At 37.8% G+C, this 23,415-nt stretch overlaps 1 protein-coding gene across 2 annotated transcripts in view; it reads left to right on the top strand.

The window, feature by feature from the left end:
• The window catches only part of LOC129764786 (uncharacterized), a 1,146,248-nt gene that overhangs the window by 207,443 nt on the left and 915,390 nt on the right, over positions 1-23,415 (top strand). The gene's annotated exons all lie outside the window — the stretch shown is intronic.

Raw genomic sequence — 23,415 nt, 5'->3', positions numbered from 1 at the left:
TAATACACATATATTATATTTGATTAAATCCAAGAACGTATTTTTAAGTAGGATTAGTTAATCTATCGGCACGACCAGTTTCGAAGACAAGTGAAATTAAATAATAATGATGAGATGAGACGAAGAAGAACCCATTTACATGCAATTTTCCAACCAATTAGCATTTGTTTCTGTGTAAACTCGGTATTACCTTTTAATTTCACATTTCACAAAACACATGATTTATTTTTCAACGTATGACTACGTTTAACAGGAAGCTATGAGGTTGGAAATGTTGGAAACAGTTTTACACATCTATCACAATAATGAAAAAATTGAAATAAACTATTGTATTATTGTCAAATGTCAAGCATTTTCTAAACGCGCTGAATACCATGTTTTGATTGGTCCAATTTGTGCTCCTTATACTCCAAACCAACTGAAATGAGCAACTAAAATAACAGCGGAGTACAATTTGAGTATATCAATTCTTTGTCCATTTTTGCTGGTGCATGTTAATCACAGAGAGCAACTACGAAGTGTTCATTCTTCCCCAACTCATGCTCAAAATCGAATTTTTTCTCGAACTCGTTGGGGCAAATTGACGCATTGATTAAACCTTGACTGAAATCCCCATTTGGGCACTGTATCACTATCGCTCTCCACAGACGGCTGCATCATAATTTGCTTCATTAAAGTTCACCCATCTTTATCTCACACGAAACACACCCAGGGACAAGCCGTGAAATTATTAAAGCCGTCCATATTTGCCTGCATTAGGCCTCATTCCAGGGGAAAATACTTTGCTCGGCTTGAGGGCCTGCCGTCGTGGTCTCTCACCCCTCGCGCGAAGCTGCTGCTGCTGTTCGTCGTCCGAACCCACGCTGGTCCCGACGAAGGAAAAGTTTTAACATTGCCACCTAAACCACCACATATGACCATTTTCGCACGCTTTTCCGCTTCCGCGATTTGTCTCCACCGTGCGCGGATACGGCGGGGGTGAGAGGAGCAAATACCGTCTGCCGTTCCGAGGGGAGAATTATGCGGCTGAAATGTGTTAATCATAATTAATGGGCTTTAGACGAGGATTGATGTGGTTCACAGAAGGTTCAATTGCGGGCCCCCTCCGTCTATGGGTCTAGGAAGGGTTCGAGAGGGCGGGTGTGATAAGTGTTGCCGCTGGGGAGTTGGCGACATATTTCACTAATGTGGGGGGTCGTTATATATGGAATGAAAACGGTCATAAAATGATTTCCCAAATCGACGCTCTGACACGCTCTCCTCGTCATTATTCATTAAAAATTTACAATCGCAGCGAAAACTGATAAATAGTCAACGGTGAAGGGCACCGAATTTCACTCCCAAGGACTCCATAAATCAGAGTTCGATTCAATTTCCTGTTTGTTGCTTGCTGTTGTCATTGCGCGCTGCTGTCACTCGAGTTCGGTATTTCCGCTTTTTGTCTTCCTGCCCGACCCAGCTGAAAACACACAAAGTGGATTTGGTTTCAGTCTTATAGACTTCTAATGGTACAACGATAGCTAATGCCGGCAACGGCAACTCGTAAGGCTTTTTCCGAGCCAACGATAGAAAAATTGGACGATGAAAAAATGAGTCGTGTCAAATCAATTTCCTCCAGTGGAGTGAAGTGTATGCTCCGATGAGCATCATCTCGTGTACCGTTGGAACACTTCGGTTAGGGGGGAGGTGGAATGAGGACGAAGAACGATGGATACTTGAGTAATGTGAGTGACAAAGAAGCGTGGATAATTTTTCTACCTTAAAGTATTGACATTGACATTATTTCATCGGGAGGAAATTTGATCGGTATCGAGTGGAGTAATTTTTGTTCGGTATGCAAATATTTCACACCATATTCTGCGCTATAGAAGACTACAGCCGCTATATTTGCTGATTCGCATGCGGATTGAGTTTCATTCACGAGCATTCACTAATAAAGAAAAACATTTCTCTTAATGGGAAGCGTCATAAAATTGATAATAAAAAGCTCCCCTCCATCCGAGGATCCATTGTTGCGAAACCGGAGCCGTGGAGCTGTGGAACGGAAGCCATCTCGAGTTCTAAAACCATTGGCAGATCCTCAGCATACAGGAGAGTGTATTTACCATTTCGTGGCAACTTCCACCTTGGCAAGGAAGGCTGCTATCTTGTGTCCGTTTCGGCTTGCAGAGGCACGGCAAGGATGGAACCGTGAGGCTGGAAGGGATCAATTTTACGTGAGGTGTTAAAAGAAGTCGACTAAACGTAAAGTAGAATAAAATCAAATTCGTGTTTTGCCCATGGATATCCGAACAGAAAATTTCACAACGCGCGTACTCGTACATATGCAATTCGGTCGGATGTGGAGGAAATTGACTTCTCTCCGAATAATGGAAAATAATCGAAGATAGGCAATTTTATGGCTGAATATCTGAAGGTGGAGGAGGAAATGTTTTTTTTCTTCCTGGTGTTGCTTTCATTCTTTTTGGAATAATATTTTCACTAAAAGGTTGCGTGAAAGTCGTTTCGCTCCGTTCACAGAATATTTGAGGATAATGGAATGTTGCTGCGATAAATGACAGATGTTACCAATAACTTTCCGCACTTGAATGATTCTGTACGTTGCCTCGAATGTTGGTATGTTGATTCAATTTATCAGTCAAGATGTACCTACCTGAATATGAAAAAAGCAGAAAAATCTATCGTTAGTTGATTCGATATAAAAAAAATGTTTGAAATAGTTTGTAAAATATGAAAATATGCACAAACGACAACGAACTGCAGTCAATCAACAGGCCCACCCACTCAACGATACAGAAACACTGAACAATGCAAAAATATTTAAAACAAATTGCACTTGCTTTTGGTTCGCTGACGCATGAATTTTATTGACAAACATTTTCGACATTTGTGAGCTACCTTTTTGCCGCACACATACACACAAACGAGATCTGGGAGGTGAGGAATTAGTGATTTGCTGTTTTCAATGCACCAATGCAATGCATCGTCCATGGGCATGAATGCCGGATGCATGTTTTTGCTCCACGCAGCGGCCATTCTCTTCTGTGTGCAGTAGGGTGCGTTTTGGTTTATTTGTATTGCGTGCTTCCAGGATACAGTTTTGAGTACAATCAATTCCAGTTGCAGTTTGAGTGCCTAACAAACGATCGGGTAGAAGGGTGAAACGAAAAAAACTGTATCCAATAAATCAACCAATCGGGATAGAAAATATTTGTTTCGGTAGTAAAAATCGAAGCAAAACAATTTTTTCCTATGAAAAATTTGACATATCTACATTGGCCGCTGTATGTTGTTTTTGGAAAAAGGAAAAACTGTTTGCATTTTTTCTTCTACGTTTCTGAATATGTGCTTGATTTTGATAATGAGTTCTGAAGTAAACGTAACATTTTGAAAGCCGCCGATTAAGAATTTTAGTTTGGGTTTGCACTAAGTGTAAATGTCAATTGTGATGCAAGAGTTCAAGCTTTTGGATATACACTTAAGTCGCTTTTTACGCGGTTTTAGGAATTTACGCGGCTTTTTTATATGGTTGTCCAGAAAAGTCGGTTTCTACGTGGTATGTTTTTTTTTTCTCAATTCGTTTATTCGTACGACTAAGTGTAGGCTGACCAAATAGTTTAAGAATAAAAACGGGACACTTGAACCAAAAAAAAAGTTGATGGGTCTGCACCTAAGGGCACGGACGGAACCTTAACGAAGGACTGTGATTGTGTGTAGTAATTGCATTTGAATTGTGTTTTTCAATTGTTTAAAATCTATTTTTTTCTTCTTTTGTATGAACTTGTATCCTTTAACGGGTTGATGAGATAACGTGGTAGAATCCGGAACCACATTCTGTTCAAAAATGTACACAAAAATACCATTAAAGCCATTACTACCCTTTTGTTCTGTTTATTCAATTATGCAGAAGAAGACAAAGAGTCATCATGTAAACACAAGTTTAAATAGTTGAGATCTACATAAATATGAACCAAATAAATTAAATAAATCTATGACCACAGAAATATATTATAGATAAAAATATCATTTTCTTCATTGTCGACTCGTAGTCCGGAACAATGTTTGTAATGACTTTATAGCCCGGTGACGTATATTGAGTATTCTATGGCCATGAGTGCTCTCTTGTAGCTGATGTAGCGATTTAATCTCATTGGGTGCTAAGTTCTGCTTATGTATAGGAAAGGGAAAAGAGAATGGGCAAGTGCATTCGAGGAAGTGAGGCGGGTTTCTTAGAAAGACATATATGGGCAGCATAATATTAAGCTGTCAAAAAAGTCCTGCGATATTTTTTTTAATTTGAATTTGTTCATAAAATTAGGTACAATCATCTGTTTTAAGTCAAATATGCGCCGTTTTGTTCGATGACTTGTTCCCAACGAGATGCCAACTTCATAAAGGGTGTGTGACATCAAATTGCATCACGGAAAAAACGCTGTAGAAATTTAATTTTTAGGAATTATATCTTCAGCTTTCGCTTATAATCAGATAAGAGTGTATAGATCACGTAGGCCATGCTTCACTGTCAATTTTTCGTAAATTTGGAAAAATGTCGTCGAACGAAAAAGAGCGTCGTGAATTAATCCTGCGTACTCATTTCGAGAATCCGGAGTTGTCACATCGGTAAGATGCTGGGAATCGTCCAATCCACGGTCAGCAGAGTACTAAAACGATACTACGAGAACCTAACCATCGACCGGAAGGTGAAGAACGGCAAAAATGGATGCTCCGTCAGTGAAAAAGATCACAAGCGTGTAGTTAAGCAGTTTAGACGTGATCCGAGAAGTTCGGTCCGGGATGTCGCCAATAAGCTGAATTTGTCAAGTTCATTCGTCCAGCGGACCAAGCAGCGGGAGGGCCTGCGTACATACAAGGTTCAGAAGGCTCCTAACCGCGACGAAAGGCAAAACATGGTGGGGAAGACGCGAGCCCGGAAGCTGTACACCGAAATGCTGACGAAGCCGCATTGCCTGGTAATGGACGACGAAACCTACGTCAAAGCGGACTTTCGTCAGCTGCCGGGCCTGTTGTTCTTCTCCGCAGAGGACAAATTCAGCGTTCCGGAGGAGATTCGCAAGCAGAAACTATCCAAGTTTGCCAAAAAGTACATGGTGTGGCAAGCGATCTGCTCTTGCGGAAAGCGGAGCGCCCCCTTCGTGATGACCGGCACGGTAAACGGGCAGGTTTACCTTAAGGAGTGCCTACAGAAGCGCTTACTACCACTATTGAAGCAGCACGAGGGCCCGACCATCTTCTGGCCGGATCTCGCTTCGTGCCACTATTCAAAGGACATGTTGGAGTAGTACGAAGCCAACGGGGTCACCTTCGTGCCCAAGGAAATGAACCCGCCCAACGCGCCGGAGCTTCGCCCAATAGAGAAATATTGGGCGATTATGAAGCTGGCCCTCCGGAAGAACCCAAAAGTTGTCAAATCGGAGGCGGACTTCAAGAGAAAATGGATTTCTGTTAAAAAAAAACTACAACCTGACGTTGTACAGAACCTTATGGACGGGGTAAAGAGGAAGGTGCGAGCATACGGGCTTGGGCTTGAAGTATGAATAAAAAGAAAATGCCAAAAGTTGTTTAATAGTTTTTATTTTACTGTCTAAAATATTCAAAAGGATCGGTCTACTGGGCGAATTTCTACAGCGTTTTTTCCGTGATGCAATTTGATGTGACACACCCTTTAATACCCCTGTTATAGAAGCTCGCTTCCTAATTGGCAACAAACTCGGATAGCCAATTTTCACAGGCCTCTTTTGTGGCTAACTTCTGACTACCTAGCTCGTTCGCCATGGACAAAAACAGGTGGTAGTCACTTGGTGCAAGGTCCGGACTATACGGCGGATGCAAAAGAACCTCCCATCCGAGCTCCCGGAGCTTCTGGCGCGTCACCAAAGAAGTGTGTGGCCTGGCGTTGTCCTAATGGAAGACAATGCGGCCTCTGTTTATCAAAGATGGCCTCATCTTCATGAGTGCTACCTTCAAGCGGTCCAGTTGTTGGCAGTACAGGTCCGAATTGAGCGTTTGGCCATAGGGAAGCAGCTCATAATAGATTATTCCTTGACAATCCCACCAAACACACAGCAGAACCTTCCTGGCCGTTAATGAGGGCTTGGCCACCGTCTGAGCCGCTTCAGCGGACTTCGACCACGACCGTTTGCGCTTCACGTTGTCGTAAGTGACCCACTTTTTATCGCCAGTCACCATCCGCTTCAGAAACGGGTCGATTTTGTTGCGATTCAGCAGCGATTCACATGCGTCGATACGGTCAAAGATGTTTTTTTGCGTCATCGTGTGTGGCACCCATACATCGAGCTTCTTTGTGAATCCAAGCTTTTTCAAATGGTTAATAACGGTTTGATGACTTATCTCCAGCTCTTGGCCGATGCTACGGCTGCTACTATGCCGGTCTTTCTCGGCTAATTCAGCGATTTTGTCGCAGTTTTCGACGACAGGCCTTCCGGAGCGTGGCGCATCTTCGACGACCTCTATACCAGAACGAAAACGTTGAAACCATCGTTGTGCGGTGGAAATGGAAACTGTATCGGGTCCATAAACTGCACAAATTTTATTGGCTGCTTGAGATGCAATTTTGCCTTTGTCATAGTAGTACTGTAAAATATGTCGGATTTTCTCTTTATTTTGCTCCATATTTGCGACACTATAACTCACGAACGACTTAACCAAACAAAACACTGTCAAGGACTATATTATAGCGCGCAAAAATACCAAAAATCCAACAAGCTATAGTATGACTCGATACAATGAATACAACTAGATCTACGCGCTTACAACGACACCTCGCGGAAATACCGCAGGACTTTTTTGACAGCCTAATATTAAGATCGCGACTACTCAAGCTATCATAATCTGATATGCGTGAGTATACTCTTTCGATTTTCTAAAATCAGCAGCCAGTTTATGAATTTAATTAATTGCGTTTTTTACATAACCAAACAACATGTTCGATATTAAATGGTTAGTAGCAAGATCTACACGATAAAACGTGAATTAAGCACGAATTGATTGGGCAACATACAATACAATAACTGATAAATGCCTATTATCAGTAAATGGAGACTAATTCATTATACACATCAACTCACATTGTGAGCTAACGCCCGAATTTAGGCAAAAAGATTACTCGTCGCGTCGGGAAGGAAAGCGGGTGGTTAGTGCAATCGAAAAAAATATATACCCATTTTAATCGTCAAATTGTTAACTTTTTTTTACTATACTCACTAATCATGTTTTAAGGAAAAAAATGCTGGATAAATTTCCTGTCTAATGGTATATAACATATAACATTATATACAGGGTTTTCCAACTTAAATTTCGAAAGTAAATTGAAATAAAACACACTTAGAATTCGAATTTCGATGAAACTTTTATTTCAAATTAAAGTTTAGTTTATGCCATTATGTGTGAAATACAACATCATTCAAATGTCCACCTAGGGCTTCCCCGCACACCTTGATCCGGAACAGGTAATTTTCGATGACTTTTCGGCACATATGGTGTGGTATCTCGGTCATAACTTCACGAATGTTGTCTTTCAAATGTTCAAGAGTTTGCGGAGAGTTTGCATAGACACGGTCTTTCGCATAACCCCACAAAAAAAAAGTCTAGCGGGTTCAAATCGCATGATCTGGACGGCCAATTGGCAACACCAAAACGCGAATTTATGCGTCCCTCAAATTTCGTTCGCAATATGGCCATGTTCGGTCGTGTTGTGTGGCACGTGGCGCCGTCCTGCTGAAACCACATGTCATCCGTATCCATATCTTCAGTTTGTGGCAAAAAAAATCGGTTAACATGCGGCCATAGCGCTCACCATTCACAGTTACCGTCTCGCCGTCCTTATTTTCAAAGAAATACGGCCCGATGACTCCACCAGACCATAATGCGCACCAAACAGTGACTTTTTGCGGATGCAATGGCCTCTCAACAATCACGTGTGGATTTTGTGAGCCCCATATACGGAAATTTTGGGTGTTCACATAGCCACCGAGCTCGAAATGTGCCTCATCGTTGAAGAAAATTTGATGCGAAAATTCAGCATTTTGCTGCTGTTGTTCGTTCACCCAATCGACGTATGCCCGACGCATTCCAGGGTCACCACACTCTAATTTTTGTACCAGTTGGACTTTATATGGATGTAGGTGCAAGTCCAAATGCAAAATTCGCCACAATGATGTGTTTGACAAGCCCAATTGCTGAGCACGCCGTGGAATCGAAACATTCGGGTCATCCTCCACACTGGCAGCAACAGCAGCAATATTTTCGGCCGAACGCACATTGCGATGATGCACAGGTTTCACAATATCCGCTACGGATCCAGTTTGTTCGAAGTTACGTACTACATTAGCGATTGTGTGCTCTGTAGGCCGTCCATGACCACCAAAATCCGTCCGTAATGCTCGAAAAACATTTGCCGGTTTTTCATCATTTTTATAGTATAATTTAACAAAATTAACACGTTGTGCGATGCTAAAACGATCCATATTGTAAAATGGCAGACATTCAACTAACGTTATGACGCTTTGGTTGACAGCTATGTCAAACGGTTGTCAGCGCAGGGCTGTATACTTTCGGAAGCCCGAAATGGAAAACCCTGTATATGGTATATAATATGTCGCAATAACGATTTTGAGTGATATGCGTTTGAAAACTCTTAATGAATCGTTACATTTTTCGTAGAGTGACCCCCCTTTATAGAAATCAAAGACATAGTCCTATGTCAAAAGACATATCTTTGCCAAATTTTGCTGAGTAAATAATACCGACAATGAAACCAAACAATCAAATATTCTTAGATTTACCTGCTTTGCTCTATACAACAAAGAAATATTTAAATGAGGAAGAGTCTTTGTAGAGGAGATAAAGATTTTTGGGAATTTTATCAAGAAATTTATCACCTCCCAGATCAAAGTTTTGTTTGATAATTATAATAGCTTTAATGATTCCAACATTATATCATGACTTTTTCTTAGCCACATATTTCGCACTGTGGAAACAATTGTTTCCACTGGTGCGGTACTGTAATATTTCGAAATCCGGACACTTAAGCACTTACTATGTCAACTTCAGCTACTAAAAAATATTGTCATATCATAGCATGAAAAATTACCGTGACCATAGAATTGGTAGACTCTCATATATGTTATAAATAACATAATTCCACAAAATCATGTTGTTTTCGTTCAAATCATGTTAATTTATTCAGGTGCGGTGATTTGAAATCCGGGCCCTGAAATTCCGGACACTTTTGCTGTAAATTCCGCATACATGTTGTCAGCAGTGCTTCTTTGAGAGAAATTAGTTATTGTTTTTGTAGAGCTTATTTTTGCGTTGTTATTCTATATTAACATTGAGTCAAACATCAATGATGAACAGAAGTTTAAACTTATTTTATTATTTATTTATAGTCGATAATAACCATGTGCGACAATTGTCTTCGTACATAACTAGCTGCTTCAGTTATCAGCAATGCTCTTAGAAAGTTTCAGGTGTTTTATTGATCTGTTTTGCTGCGATTGAGAGTTTTGAGGGTATCCAACTTTCAGAAATTTTCCACGACTTCTTCTAACGCGACAGTTCATTCTGCATCGTTGAACTGAATGCTGCTGCATGTTTTTTTTTGTGAGAGCGCTCTTTAATCAGATCTTCCGATATTTAGTATACCGGATAGTTTTTGTTTTCACCATCTCGCATGCTACCACCGAAATTGGTGTTGATGTTATCCGCACACAGAGATTAAAAAATTAGAATAATATTTAAAAAGCATAAAATAGAAAAAAAAACAGACAAACCTTTCCTTTGAGAATACATTTAGCAAAATTTGAATCCGAGTCCCAAATTCCAAAAACTCTTAAAAAATAATAACAAAGGCAATATGGTTTTCTATATAATCAAAATACGGTACAAATTGCTAAAAAGACGGGACAATCTGAAATGGTCGAAAAAACGGTACTGTACTGTTGAAACAGTACGTTTGATCAGCCTACTTAGGTGCGTTTGCTACTATACATGGGGACAAACTCATTGTTTCTCTGTTTGTTAAAAAACTATCTTAAGTCTATGTGTTGTGGGAGTTGGGTTAAATACCTGTCGAGTATAAAACGGTGCATATAGAATTGTGAGACAGAGGAGAGGTCGAGGAACCAGGTACCTGATTCTCGGTTCGATTTCAGCTGGTGTTAAAAAGGCTTTGGTAACCGATGGACGATTATGGCAATCATTGAGATTGGAAAAAAGAGAATAAACAACAATAGTGTAGATAGTGTGAGCTAGATCCTTTTTTTTTGTTTTGGATTTATCTCAGCGAAATTTTATGTGATTCTGAGCCAACGGGCATGGACGGAAGTTTGACGTAGGACTTTGACTTTGGACACTTGGTTCTTTGAAATGTAATTCTTTTCATTGTTCAGAAATCTGTTAGTTTAAATCTTTTGAAACTCTAAATAGTAGCCTTTCAAATGGTTTGTAAAGAACAATGAAATACAATAAGCTACTGACAGGAAGTTCAACTGTCTAACTGAAAATGATTAATAAATATCAGTGGGACACATATCAGGATGGAATGGTAGATGAAGTATATGTGAAACGGTAAACAAAAATAAATCATATCGTCATTGATTACATTGAATATGAAATTAATGGGGAAGAAACGAAAAACCAAATTGAAAATACTCACGGTTTCGTGATATTTTGAGGGGAAATACACATGAAATCATGAAGTTGCTTTATTTTTAATGGATAGCTTTGGTATTGTGATTTCTTTCCATTGTCTTGTTCTTATTATTAGGCATCGGGAGCAGTAACTTTTTCGCTGAAATAATGTTCGTTCGCAGACTATCACAATCAAGTCGTATTGATTCTACTGTTCAATCTATCATAGAAGGAATTGAGTCATCGAAAATTATGAATAAAAGTCATGAAGATTATTAATATTTCATTTCGTTTCATTTTTGTGATGCGATGATGCGCCGATCTCAATGCCTCCTCCTAATTAACACTTTGCGGATCGCTCACGAGATTTCTCGTTTTCTTCTTCTTCTTCTTTATGGCTTCAAGAGGTTTTAAACTTTTCAGTTCACTCGCCTCTATGGTTTTCTCGTTTTCGCGTTTCTTCTTGGCGGACTTGTGTGAAATTTGCGGATAGAAGTTTTTGTTGCGTACAAGTTTTTGTTCAACGTCTTGCTGGATTTAATGAATAATGAATTACAGGCAAACCTTTTTTGTGCGGGGGATAGGGACCGCATGAAAAAAATCGTGCAGAACTTCACCAGTAGCCTTAAAAAATCGTGTTGGGTACATATTTTCAAGAAAACTTTTTTTGTGTGGTAGAAAGGGACCGCATAAAATAAGTAAAAAACTCAAATCCACGCCATTCACCGTTCAACTTCCTTTTGTTTCCTGCTTTGCGACGGGACAGTTTGCCTTTTCGGTTGCACATGGCTGTTTTGTGCTTTTAATTGCATGTCGAAACGTGTTTCTGTTAGAATCCATGTTATGCAAACACTTAGAAAAACTTAGAGCATTCAGTGGGAGGAAGGGAAAGATTCCAGAAGTGGATTACTGAGACGCAAATATGCTATATAAACCATCGAAAAAAACTAATTGGACGATAACTTCGTCAAATATGCTTCTTTTCATATACCACACAAAAAAAAATCGCACAAACAAAACCGCACAAGGACAGAAAACCACACAAAAAAAATCGCACAAAAAAAAAAACGCACAAAAACAGGTTTTACTGTATTCCAATTGAATTAATTGTTGAACAAGTAACAACCTTCAAAATCATGCTCATTAGATAGAGAATTGAATCATTCATCTTTCCACATAATTCATTTTTTTCTTGATCGTGACAGAGAAAAGTTATAGTCTGAAACGTGAGCAATAGTTAATATAGGAAAATATACAGAATTATGAAAATCAGAAAAAGTTATTCGAATAGAGTTATCGAAGTTATTCGATAGAGAAATATTTTACCTATCTTCCAGCTACAACTTTATTAATCGAAAAAGAATATGAGAAAAGTTATAAGCCAAGTTGTATGGAAGAAATTAATTATTTTAAATAAAATTTTAAATTGAAAAAAAGTTATTTGAAAGGACCCAAAACACATTCTCGAGATAGTACTTATTCGATATAGAATATTTTTATCTATCAATAGCAAAATTCCCATTGGTCGGAAAAGGGTCTAAAAAAAGTTATAGCTCAAAACCTACACAACTTGTATGGGGGAAATAAATTAATTTAAAGAAAATTTAAAAAAGTTATTTGAAAGGACCCAAAACACATTTTCGAGATAATAATCATTGGATAGAGAATACTTCTATCCATCTTCAGCTATATTTTCGTTGGCCGGAAAAGAGTCTGAGAAAAGGTATGGGCCAAAATGTATACAAGTTGTAGGAGGGAAATTAATAAATTTATCAAAAATGGAAATAGAACTTTTTCATACTCAAAAAAACAAGAAGGAACAGAGTGTGAATTTTTAGGCGATTTTTGAAATGCTTTAAAGTCGTGAAATATCAATGCATGAAGATGAGATATGAATCTCTTAAAATATTTTATTTTCCAGAGAAATTTGTATTTCGATGTATGTAGATGAAGTGGACAAAAATATCGGGAAGAAATGAGAAATCGAATTATTTCTGTTTTTTCAAAGATAGCAAGTCCAATTAACGTTATCCCGTTTCCATTTGTTTTCTATAACGTTGTTGTTGAAAAATTTCGAATTCGTATTTGATAATAAATAGTTCAATAAATAATCAACGAAAAACAGTTCTGAAAACTCTAATAAATTCTGTGCACCCAGGATTTTTTTTACGCGGGGGATAGAATTTTGTTTTGTTATGTAGTCCTACGTCAAAAAATCACTGCGGAAGAGGTATCACGGCCAACTTAAACATGTGTGTGCATGGAATCGACCAAGGAGTTACGTCCGTGAAGTCTTGTGTCACATGTTTTTGGCACTTCTGTAGTTCTTCTCAATAAATTCTGAAAAAATTGTATGAACCGTTTTTATAGCACGGAAACCTCAACTCTCCCTCCCCTTTACTGACCATGTGTATTGTGGATGTCCTCCTGAAATTCCATTATTTCTGCTCTAAAGAATCGATGATGCTTCGAAAATATGATTAAAACCCAGTGATAAAATTTACGCATGTTTTTTAGAGGTGGACCAGAAGAGGTACTGTTGACGGGCCCAAAATGTTGACTTAGTGGTCCAAAATTTGTTTTCAACGCTCCGTAGATGTTTTGAATCTTCTTGGTTATTTTAAAATAAATTGTGTTGCTGAACGGTGTATTTCAAGATTGACATTCTTTTTTTCTGTATTATAGTGACCTACACACTTTTGGCTAGTTCGTCACTTTTTACTTCCTTTTTTGGAAGAATGTCGGGAGTGAGAATTGAATTCGTGACCTCTAGCGTGAGATGTATGGATGTTACCACTACGCCAAATCGTCTCCTGAAAAATAGACATTCCACAGTCATTTATTGTAACAAAAACATGTTTTTTTGTCGAGAAATCGTGCAACCATTTCCTAAAGCGGTTCAAAATAACCCCGTTACCTAACTTCGAACTTTTTTTGCACCCATGCTAGAAAGAGTATGACTGCAAAAACCTAAATTTATGGGGCCTCAGAAGGCGCGGTATGAACAATCCGGAAGCGGCGGGTTCGATTCCCAGTCCAATCGGGTTTAGAACTCGGCTTCCCCGGGCATAAAGTATAATTGTGCTTGCTATACAATATGTAATTTGTTTGAATATGGGTTGCATTTTATACTAACAATTCACTGTTTGTTAGATTTTTTCGCGGATTTAGAAATTTACGCAGTTTATTTTTACGCGGATTTTGTAATTTAAGTGGTTTCTGATTTTGGAATTTACGCGGTTTTTGCCGCGGCACGTATCTCCCGCGTAAAAAGCGACTCCAGTGTATTGAATTTCACTTCAAGATTCTGGCTGAACTTCAATTATTTCTCTCGCAAATCTTGAGAAAACTGTAAGCGTTCTATTTAGGATTTACGGTGTAAGATCATGCAGTTTTTGACGTAGGATTACGTCTTTCGGGAACATATTGGGGTACAAATTGAAAATCGAAAATCGAGCACCTTGTGAAAATTGTCCAATTTCAAACGCTTATTGCTCAGTCACTTCATGATGGATTGATGAGATTTTCACGTCGATCGATTTCGGCACTCCATAACAATTTTTTACATTGAATAAAATAATATATGTCATGAAACTAACTATCGAACAATTGAAAAATCTCAACCCCTATCCTAACGGAAAACCCCACTTCTGATTGGTCGAAATTGACGACACAAGCGGCGGCCCATGTACTTGCAATTATTGGTCAGTTATTTCCTGATGGATTTACGAAATATTTGGTGAATCGATCTGAGCACTCCATAACAATTCATCACAATGATAAATAATATATTATATGAATCTAACTATCAAACAAATGAAAATCTCCAAGAGGAAATTCCTCGTCCTGATTGGTCGAAATTGAAGATACGGATAAATCGGCATTGCAATTATATTAAAGTAGGGGGGCTTTTGTTCCCACTGAAATGTGTTCCATAACAGAGACATCCAAACCAAGCTGCCTGGGGCAAATCGGCATTACATATATATGTCGGGGGTATTTTTATATTACAAGGTATAAAAAAAAATAAGGTGAGTGATACGATTCTATCAAATAAATTTAAATTTGGAACTTCAATGTTAGTTGCTTCGTGAAGTTTCATATCAATGACCAATCGTGTAGGTGTGAAATGGTAGCAGTTGTGTTAAAAATGACTTGAAATATAAAACGATTTTTTTAATTTTTATAAATGAAAAACTAATGTGTGTTCACGCTCGACAACGGATAAGCTGTCTGTTCTGTGGTGTTCATTTTCACCCAAGGAAAGTTCAATCTATCAACACTACTCACTATCGTTAGTGTTTGACGTTTGCTTAGCGTGAGCACGTAGAATTTACCCGTTAATCAATATTCAAATTCCTCCCGTGTTCCATCAGTTTTCATCATCGTTAACAGTTTACTGTGATTGCTTGGTAAGTGTTTCGCAGTTGACTATAAAATATAATCAAGTGTAATATTATTTTCGTTCAAAAAATTACAAAATAAAGTGTTCGAAATTTGAATTCAATCTGTCCGAAATTTGATTTAGTGTCCGAAGTTTGGTTTTTATTCGCTTGATTTGAAAAGCATTTTATTCGATGATTTTTTGATGTTTTTAATCAAATAGGTACCAAAGTAGAAAGCTTAAAAGCATATTGAACTGATTTATTAAAAATATTAACCAAATAATACCTGTGCATAAAGTTAGAACCTGTTTTCTCTATCATATGCCTTAAGTGTCCGAACTATGATTCAGAACGGTATCTCATTCTACTTCGGCATCTTCTTTCGTGATACGCACCATCTAACGACTAATTACCATCCTTTTGTCATCATCACTCGGTTGTAAACACTGGTGAAGTGAACAAACAATATCCAACAACAAAACCCAACGGCCATTTTCAGGGCCACCAAATCATTATCAATGAGTTTAACGATGTAGTTCTTCGAACATATCCAAAATCTGCATGCAACAGATAGTCTAACGGAATCCTACGTCAACGCGGTTGTGTCTCGTAAACAACCCTCCTGTGACTTATTTTCAATAAAATAAATGGTGTGTTTGATGAAAAATTAAAAGTTTCAATTTTTTCTTTGTACCATTTTGTCTCAAATTTGGAACACTTCATTATTAAATGTAAATTTACCAAATTTTAACGTTATGAATAATTGAATAATGAAAACCCTGACATTCTTCAGGCTACATTGAAATATCATTTTCTGGTATCGATACTGCTTATAAATTGGTACAGTTTTTTTCCGCGTGTGAAATTTCTTACATTCGAACAAAGCTACATTAAGGTACATGATGACTTTTACGCCGCAGTGTCGTTTGGTGCGGCAGCCCGAAATTTTTAAGTAATATTTTGCAATCTACACTCAGAAACTATGTATAAGCATCATCAAACACACGAATTACGAATGAAATGTAAATGTGATATTTATAGTAAATAAATTAGTATTTTTATGCTAATAAAATGGACTTTTCTCTACAACGAATATTTTCGATGGTACAGATTTTCGGAAGAAAAAGTACAGATTCTTCCGAAATGAAAGTAGAGTAGACGAACCAGCCAAAAGTGTTGAAAGTCACTATAATGCAGAAAGAAAAAAAATACTTTCAAAACCAGTGATAAAATGTTTCTTAAATTCCTAAAAAATGAGTATGAAAATAAATTTATCTTCAAAAACGGGAATAAAGAAAAAATGTCACGTGATTTAAATTCTTATGTCATCAAATTTACGTTGGATCTATAATTTCATATTTGAAACAGTATTTACAGAAAATTGTTAACCCTTTAACCAGTTTCATAAAAAAAGAGACTATTCGAAATAATTTTCAAAATACTTCGAAAGTTCCTACACTAACGTCCTTGATGACATTTTTATTTGAATTTTAAAATATTATTTTAATATGTTTAATATGTATGTAATTCTAATTGATGGGAGTTTTATTTTTGATTGAAAAAAAAAACAGATATCAGTGTACATTTGTTCCTCTGGCTGTTTTATATGGAACCAGTTTGGACCAATGCAATTTCCCTACTTGTTGGAAAATTTCTGTTATGCTCCCAACTATTGTTCCAAACTATGATGGTATCACATCAATTTGTGCTACTTCGAAGGCACTCTAGACCATCGTAAATGATGCATTGTTTGCGAGCTCTCATCGTTACATCTCCACTGGATAACACAGAGCTCAAGTCGATGCTTACATATCGATCATAAAGTCGCGTTCGATCGTGTTGATCAAAGGATATTATTGGCAAGGCTGGTGGAAATTGGAATGCCTTCAGTTTTCGTTACATTGTTCAGATCCTACCTGTGTGATCGCAAGTTGTGTCAAAATCGGGTGTGAATTGTCTGAATTATTTCCTGTTTCATCCGAAGTACCACAGAGAAATTATTCCATCTGGAAGTCGGACGTTTTTTGCAGATGACGTCAAGATCTACAAGTATTATGGAGCCTGCCGGATTGTTTGGAGCTTCAAACGATGGTAGTGGTGTACTCATAATTTCACGACAGTCAGCATCTCAAAATGTTGTATCGGATCCTTCCATCGAAACCAAAAGCCTTTGCCAAGAATAGCCCAAGTGCGAAACCTGAGCGTTATGTTGGATCAGCCTGTCGAATATCAGGGAATTTCGTCACTAGTATGAAAAAAAAATGCCATTCCGCTGATTGGAATATTCATTATTGCAATAATTAGATAGTTATTGATACAAAAAAAATGCATTTGACTTGTTTGACTCTCTGTAAGTTTTTCAGTATGTTGTTTGCATTTGCCTGTGGATTTCTAACGTCCACAGAAGACATGCTGGAAGTTTCATTTAAATTAACGAAGGGCAAGATTTTTTTTTCAATTTTTTAGGGCCGATTCACCAAGAAATGTTATCCATTGAGAGTTGCTCACCACTGCTAGAAAGAATTATTCATACGTTTCACGATTTTTATTCATGAATCACATTGCAAATCTGCAATACACTCCACGGGTAATCCAGTGACATTCATCATAAATCACCCCCGGATGTGTACCACTTGTGTCTCCATTCTTTTCGAGGGGAATTCTTCATCGTAACAAAATTCAGAAAAAAAATAACAGTTCGTGATGATCCACACGAGCTCCGTATGTTTTGTTGGGAAGTGCCATTCCCACCGTGAATCAAAACAAACATGGGAAATAGTCTCACCTCTCCCATAGCTTTGCATAAATTCAGTAACAGGGTGCACTCCATGCGAAGCCATAAAAATAACTACCATTCTCCGGGGTAGAGCCGGGGCAATCCAGCGCGCTTTGGAGCCGACCACGGAACGTATAAATCATCAACACACGTGCAGTTGTTTTTGCATACTACAATACTATTGGCAAATCTCCACCCGACCCGACCGCGGCACCTTGATGCACTTCATCTGCCCGCCCACTGTGGGGGGTGGAGGATAGCGAGCGGAAATGACATTTAGTTCCACACATAGAGAAGGAGGGCAGCATTTTGTGACAATTCATTTTTCTACATCAAAAACTGCTGGCGGCGGTGACAACTCACCTCATCTTCTTCCCCACAGTGGAATCGAAATATGTTGGCGGAGTGCATTTCGGGATTTGGGGATTGGCCCAATTCCTTCGCCGAGAGAGAAAGAGACAGAGCAGTGGGTCGTAAATCCAGCGGTTGCCATAAAATTTTCATGTTGGTTGTTTTAGGTAGTTTTTTTTTGCTGGTTGATTCCCGAGCCAAGCGAGTGTTTGATTTGATAAATTGCACTCAGTTTTACGCGTTACTGGTTATTGGCCGGCAGGGAATCGATTCCGGTGGCTAACATTCCCGGGCAATCATCCGGCAGAATTCACGGAATTTGCATGATTAAAATTGAATCGCATGCTGGCTTAGATACTACAGTGAAGATTTTTTTTCCATTTTACTGTCCGTATTTTCAACTTCGATGGTTAGTCTATAAAGTGATTGTTCAGAACAGTTGCTTTTTTAAACGTAATTTTTATTGTTCAGAAATCTGTTGGCTTAACTCTTTTGAAACTCCAAATCGTAGTCCTGAAAAGGGCCGTTTGTTATATGTACTCATAACCGTCAAATGGTTTGTAACGAACAGAAAAAAAAGGAAATTAACTTCTGGCAGGAAGTTCAACTGTCTAACAGAAAATGATTACTGAATATTAGTGTGACACATAACAAGCTGGAAGTATATGTAAACAAAAAAAATATATCGTAATTGGTTACATTGAATACAACAAGAAACAAAAAACAAGTTGAAAATACTACAATTTTGTGATATTTTGAGGTAAAATACAAATGAAATCATGAAGTTACTTTATTTTTAATGGATACTTATAGTATTGTGATTTCTTTCTATTGTCTTATTCTTATTGTTAGTCTTATTCTAAAGCATCGGGTGCATGAGCTTTTGCGGTCGAAAAATGTTCGTTTGCAGCAGTGTTGCCACATTTGAATCTGTACCAGAGGGGTCAACAATCTTGCTTATCTGTACTTTTCTTTTTAATCTGTAACATCGAAAATATTCGTTGTTGAGAAAAAAATAATTAATTAGCATTGAAAAAATACTCATTCATTTACTACAAATACTACATTTACATTTGCAAGTCATTCGTGTGTTTGATGATGCTTATACATAGTTTTTTTTTAATCTTGATTGCACACTATCATTTTTTAAAATTTTCGATCTGCCACCACGATGTTTAACCAAATCCTCTGATCTCAAAATAGCGTTCATCGTATCGTTGCTGAGCCAATTTCAAAGCTTATTTTCATTCTGATTATATTCAAAAAAAAAAGATCGCTCGACAATTGCCGAGGAGTAAGTTATAGTGAGAACGTTACAAACAAGGCATCGAAGCGCCGAAAATGCGAGCGAACCGTCAATTCTTTCCAATTTTGTCCACCAACCCTGCACATGCTCGTTTTCTGAAATTATGGTTTCCTTACGGAGTAATTTTATCTTTAGGATACAGAATTAATTCTCCACTTCTTGTACATTCCCATTATAGGATCCTGGAAACACTTCTAACACAAGGTTTTTTTTTATTTTCGTTTATTTTTACAGGCTCAGTTACATAAGCAGCCGAATTCTTAACTATATTTTTATAACTATACAAACAATTTTTTTTTTTTTTTTTCTGTATTATAGTGATTTTCAACTCATTTGGCTGGTTCGTCACTTTTGCTTCCATTTTTGGAAGAATGTCGGGAGTGAGAATTGAACTCGTGACCTTCAGCGTGAGAGGCATGGATGTTACCACTACGCCAGATCGCCTCCATACAAACAATTTCCTAATTGTATAGTTAGTAAGGTATTACTCGCGGTTGACTCTGGTTTAGAAGGGTGACATTTTTGTTTGTTCAGGACAAGGATGGGATATAAGATGATGATGATGGTCCCACCTCATACCCCTACAATGGTTTGAGCTGGACGATTTATCATTAAGATAATATTAAGAATTTAACCTTACACATGAAAACCAGTATATCAACTACAACGGACTGGTTCTATTCCAGACATAAATTGACTATTAGAAGAACATCGAAGAAATAGGCGAAAACTGAAAAAAAAAAATTATGCCAAGGCATGTCAAGAACATTTCCAACCCGGGAAGACCCTTGACCGATCGGGAATTGAACCCAATGTCTTGAAGTTTCCACTAGATGCTTACTCTGAGATCTGCCACAGCACAGAAAAAAACCTCGTTATAACCATCTGCTAATATGATAGCTTACGAGTATTCCGTCGGGGCTATCCCAAGTTCGAATCCGGTTTCCACTGTAGACCCTATAAACTTTCATTGTATGTCGGTTTTCGCCAATATCCAAAATCTAGGTTATTTATGTCGACTAAAACGCGCGTGTGGCTCAAACGTTTGTAGACTACTCATGTATATATCTTTATTAAATCTAATTTAAAAGCAAAAATAATGCAAATATCCATCATCATCAGTACGAACATAGTAGCTTATGTACACGCCAATAATTCATAACACAGATTTCACATGTACGATACACAACTTTTTGAACTCAGCCATTGTTGCCGCTTGCTAAATCTTTCTGGGCATCGAATTAAAGAAATTCACTCCTTTATATAATAGTGAGTTTTGCGACCTACTAAATAGAAAGTTCGGTGTTCTTGCATCATTCGCGTTTCTTGTATTATATCTATGCAAATCACTTCCTTGTTCTATTCGATCACACAAGTATCGAGGCAACATACCATTCAAAATTTTAAAGATGAACACCATTGTCAAGTAATAAATTCTTTGCTTAACAGATAACCATTGTAGCGCGTCCAACATTAAATTAGAGGAAGTGTATCTATGGCATCTTAATATTAACCGCATAATTTTATTTTGTAATCGCTGCAATCTCAATACTTGTGTGCTATTTGCAAGGACCAAGATGGATGAACAGAAGTCTATGTGAGGTGAATCGAGTGATTTATACAACCTGATTTTACTAGTTATAGTTAACTCATTCTTCAATCGGCATATGATGTCATACTTTTTGGCAATCTTTTTGATGACGTTATCAATGTGAGACTTGAAGGCTAATTTGTCATCAATAACTACTTTGATTTCTGTAACCCGTTCAATTGCCTCACAATCAATTTCAAAATGACTATCGAATCTGGAGTTTGATGAAGAAATGAGCATGTATTTAGTCTTGCTAACATTCAATTTCAATTGTTTAAATTTCAACCACCGAGCGAGAGAATGAAGATCTTCGTTTAAATGTGCCGCGGTTTCATCTAACTCCTTAGATGCGATGAACAGAACAGTATCATCCGCGAACAAATGACCATCACAAAAACGTAAGACTCGCCGCATATCATTGATATATAAAATGAATAAAATGGGCCCTAACACACTCCCCTGTGGTACACAAAGTGTGTTACCGATAGGAGCAGAAATAAAATCGTTGAAACGAGTCCTTTGAGTTCGATCACACAAATAGCTTTCAAACCATTTGTATGATGTCCCTACAATTCCTTTGCGCTTCAATGTTTGTAACAATAAGGCCCTAGAAAATGTTTCAAAGGCGCGTTTCAAATCCAAGAACACCGCAAACATAGTTTGTTTAGCCTCGATATTCTCTTTCCACTTTGCTAAAACTAAATTCAGGGCGGTCTCACAAGAGTGTCCCTCTCGATATCCCGACTGTTCTGGAATCAGCAAGTTATTGTTGTTAATAAATTTCATCAGCTGGCCTTTTACTACAAGTTCTAAATTTTTTTCTGTTCTGTGCAACATGTTAATAGGACGGTACTCTTCGGCTTTATCCGTCCCCTTGACTTTGGGGATAGGAATCACGAAAGATTCCTTCCAAAATTTAGGCACGTGCCCAGTTTGCAATGATTCATTTATCAGGCTCAGAAACACGTGTCCAATAACATGAAAGCAATCTTGAATCACTTTTGCGTTGACATTGTCGATACCAGCCGATTTCATTGTCGATACCAGCCAAGGAAAAACTAATATCTTTCAGCTCTGCAAATGTGATGGGTAAAAACATTATTATCTACAATTGTTATTCATCGGCTGTATTATTTCGTGAGGCGCACTGACCAATTCAATACTTTGATTAATCAGTTGAACACTGTTCACAAAATAACTGTTGAATTTTTCCGCTATTATTTGTTCTGAATGTTCTTCTGAATCATCGAAAGTTATGGACCGCGATAAGCTACTCTTAATGTTAAGCAAACTTTTCAAAATTTTCCATTACTCCTTGCTGTTATTCTGGTGTTGATCGATTTTCCTCTGAATATATTCACATCTAGTCTTTTTCAAGGCTTTGTGAATACATGTCCCGCAAAGCAGTGTACCTATTCCAGTCGTTTTCTAAATTGCAAAGTGATAAAGAGTACCAGCTGTTCGAATTCTTCAAATTGATTTGTTTCTCAAAAACCGAGCTATTCGTACACAAGTTCAATACATTAGTGAGAGCTGTTGCTTTCAAATCCAAATTATCAGTTATCGCAGTAAAATTCAGGTTTCTCGCGACTAGATGCGACAGTGCTTCTTTCGAATATTTGTCCCAGCACATGATTTTAATTTTATTCATTTATCCATGTTCTCTCATTTCATTCTTAATGTAAACAAAAATTGTCTTATGGTCCGTTATTTCAAATTTGAAACTGTATCAAAATTGGAGAAAACATGATCAATCAAAGTTCTACTGTTTTTTGTTATTCCAGTGAATTCCGGAACAGTCTGTTTTAAATTGTAAAAATACGATAGATGCTTCAACTCTCCCACCAATTTTCTAAGATTTCTAAAAAACGCTGGTCACTTGAACTGGGGGAATGATATAGAACTCCAAAATGTCCCATCTGCATACCACTTTCAACTGGAATTGCCAAGAACCAATTATTTTCAACCAACCAACCTGTACCATTCCAGATGAATCTGTACGTGTGGCAACACTGGTTTGCAGACTATCACAATCAAGTAGTATTGGCTCTACTGCTCAATCTATCATAGAAGATCATTGAGTCATTGATAATTATTAATATGAGTCATGAAGATTATTAATATTTCATTTCGTTTCATTTTTGCGATGATGCGATATAATTCCGGTTTCAATGAGTCCTGGCACGATAGTCGCTGCCATCATCCCAGTATTGATATCAATGTATAATTGCCCATGTTGCCGCAGCCCAGAAGACACTCGCTTAAGATGTTCGTCACCCTGTCAGCAGTTATGTATCAATAATAGATGTCATCTACAGTTCGAAGTATTGCTTTT

Source organism: Toxorhynchites rutilus, chromosome 2, assembly GCF_029784135.1.
Source record: "Toxorhynchites rutilus septentrionalis strain SRP chromosome 2, ASM2978413v1, whole genome shotgun sequence".
NCBI classification, from domain to species: domain Eukaryota; kingdom Metazoa; phylum Arthropoda; class Insecta; order Diptera; family Culicidae; genus Toxorhynchites; species Toxorhynchites rutilus.
This window is presented reverse-complemented; position numbering and strand designations above follow the sequence as displayed.